This window comes from Adiantum capillus-veneris, chromosome 11, assembly GCF_014529385.1.
Source record: "Adiantum capillus-veneris isolate H3 chromosome 11, ASM1452938v2, whole genome shotgun sequence".
Classification (NCBI taxonomy): Eukaryota; Viridiplantae; Streptophyta; class Polypodiopsida; order Polypodiales; family Pteridaceae; genus Adiantum; species Adiantum capillus-veneris.
In genome coordinates, this window is record NC_140941.1 from 125,810,192 (window position 1) to 125,813,361 (window position 3,170).

Genomic DNA, 3,170 nt, shown 5'->3' on the forward strand with positions numbered 1-3,170 from the left:
ATAATGTCTCATACATGCGAGGTTTTTGATTCAAAAAATCATAACATATTTCTTTATGATATAAAAAATCATAATTTACATCATGCATAATTGTGTGCATGTTCTTGTGTATATTAATCATAAATTACATTCATGTGAACCTGTGGTTTAGGGTTTAGGGTGATTGCCCAATGGTTGTGTTGTAAAGAATGACTAGGTATTGTATTACATGTCACTTATACTGTTGAGAAGTTTGATTTTTTGTTTTTTTGTTTTAGCTTCTACGCACATCATGGGTACTACAGGCAAGATAACAAAAGCTGAGCGCAAATATGTCGAAGAATTCGTATGCACTCATCTTTATGGATTACGAAGTGATCGCCTCTAGGAAGTCTTGCAAGAGTCCTCATACAAATCATTTTGGATGAGTTATGTAGTGCTACATATGCAGCACTAGTTGCAAAATTTTGTGGTGCTTCAGGTGGGATTGAAGTCCGTACAGGTGGTCAGTTGGGCCACGACGTGAGTCGAATCATAGGGCAAGTTTGCAAAGTTGCAGAAACCCTTGACAAGAAAATTAAAGGGAAGTCTGGCTTCATGGACCGCATGAAGGAAGTAGAGGTCCTCTACAGAAGCATGAAGAAACATTGGAAGAGACAAAGGATCGAAGAAGAGCCCAAGGATGTACTCGAAGTGCCTGCCACTTCGGAAGTACCAATCTCTAGCAATGATCCAATGCCACCCAACATGGGAAGTTTAGACCCATGCAACCTCGTCATCATGCGCATGGCTTGCATTGAATTTCCACAAATGAAAAGCATTGGAGAAGGTAGATATGGCATGGTCACAAAGGTGAAAGTCAACCATCAAACCTTCACATATGAATTTTACGCTAGCAAGCTAATCAAGGGTGATGGCCAGAAGAGTGCCAATGACATAGTGCTGCATGAAGCCACAATTATGAATATCACGCAAAGTGGAATCATTGCTACTCTGGGATTGGCGAGACACGCCACGCGAGCGCCCACCCTCATCTTCAAGATGTGGAATGGTGGAAACCTCGACCACTGGCTAGAGAGACTCCAAAAGGAGGGGAAGAATGTGGCCATGAGCAAGGGTTTCAGAGACACCGAGGGGACCGTTGAAGGCGTCAAGTAGAATATATGGCCTATCAATAATGGATTGCTCCGAACCTTCATCTTTTTATACGTGAATAACATCACTCACAATGATGTTCATGGGAGTAATATCTTGCTGCATTTTGGATGGGCTGGAGTATATGTAGGCGTATGTGATTGGGGTAGTGCAACCTTGTTCCCCACAGAGAACACATTTCCAAAGTTGCCAGATATTCTCCCATCGACAAGGGAAGCCTAGAGCAAGCGATATTGGTGGGTGGCTTCTGAATGTATATTGACAAATCCTCCAGTCTTTACGCGCAGCCAAGATATCTACTCCCTTTGTAAATACATTCAAGAACTCCTAAAATATTTACCTAATGATGATGAAACTAATTATATCGCTTTCCTCATACGCTTTTAGAAAGTCTTGCGCACTTGTGTATCTACTAATCCCACCTAGCGCAAGTCCTCACATAATCTCCTTAGCATGTTACAAGGCATTAAGTGTGTTGGTCGCACACTCCCAGATAGTACAGGCTTGAGGCCATCCAATGATTGAAATTTAAAATCATACCTTGTAATTTGAAACGTGTCTATACTTTGCAATGGTACAATTTTGTCTTGTCTCATGTCCATTGATTTGAAATTTCATGTTATTACATTGCTGTTGTCCAATTGGTGAGAGAGATGTGAATTTTAAAATTGTATGACTGTTACCATTGATTGTAGTTTCTTAATCAAACTGTATCTATTCTTCCGATCTAATTATTTATTATCGTGTGATTCGATAGGAAATGGCAGCCCCATATGCTCCTCCCAATGTCGACGGTGAGCTCGATCACGAAGAGTCTCAACGCATTATCAGAGACGAGAGCATGCGTTACGGGGCTCAAGACCTGTCCGCATTCTTTGTTGAGGCCGCGGAGCCCGAAGGTTTGGAGAGCAAACCAATGAAATTGGAAGACGTACGCAAGTGTTGTCCCTCTTTTTTTTTTGAAAGATGTACTATTTAGGAGGTCAGGTCGTGCCAAGGCAATGACACCATTGAAAATCTTAAATTTGCAACACAAAGGACTCACGCATGTGTTGCTCCTACACTTCATCCAAAAGGAGCGCAATCTACCTAGCAATAATCAAGTTGCCATGTACTTCATCCAGCAAGTCTTCGTGCAAGATATAATGAAGAAGTGCGTCCTTTGGACAGACCATTCTTTCAACACTGGTGTCGGACTTGGAAGAGCTAAAGAAAGAGCATAAGCGCGTCGTGGGGAGGCAGATCCACCTGCACGAAAGAGGCCAGTTGTGCTCCTACCAGATGAGCATGAACAAATTGTTAATATTGTGTCTCAAGGGGCTACACTAGCCAGCCAAGGAGAGAGCATTTTCTCTCTACAAGAGAAGTTGGCAGCCAAAGAAGAAGAAGTAGTTGTTTTAAAGAAGAAACTTGCCAGATACAAAGCATGGTACGGTCCTCTCTCTCCCTTGCGTGAGGAGGCAGGACCAAGTCATGAGGCAGATATTCAAGAAACGATGGATACACTTGAGGCAGCATTGAACGCAGATCTTGAAGAAGCGGTGGATATCACACTTTCTTAAAGACATTGTAGACTGTAGTTGAAAAATTTAATGGCAATTTATCCCGTCCTTTTTTGAGACACATTGTATTCTCTCTATGTTTATGGCAATGAATTTGTTTTGGAGTTGCTAATTGATGACTTTGTTGAGAGTCAAGCAATGTATTTTTATTTGATTGCCAAGCAATGTCCTCAAGTAATTATGTTTATGCAAATTCTCTTCAATACTTGACTTTGTTGCTACTAAATAAAAAAGGTGAGATATATAGCTCAATAGGGAGGTACAGTGAGATATATAGCTCAATAGGGAGCTACAGTGAGAAAAAGTGAGATACATTATCATGAAAAGATGTTTACATTTTGCCATCGATCACATTGAAGGTCCACAGTCTTCTTGATCTACACTCACTTCTTCTATGTTGACATATGACGCACCTGTCATACCCTGCTGTCTCTTAGGAAGAAGTCCTGCTTGTTTGCAGTTGTTTACATACCC

The 3,170-nt window shown here is 41.3% G+C and overlaps 1 pseudogene; it reads left to right on the forward strand.

Moving 5' to 3' along the window:
• The first annotated feature begins 271 nt into the window (after positions 1-271).
• LOC147447978 (uncharacterized) lies at positions 272-1,137 on the forward strand (annotated as a pseudogene).
• Positions 1,138-3,170: the final 2,033 nt, after the last annotated feature.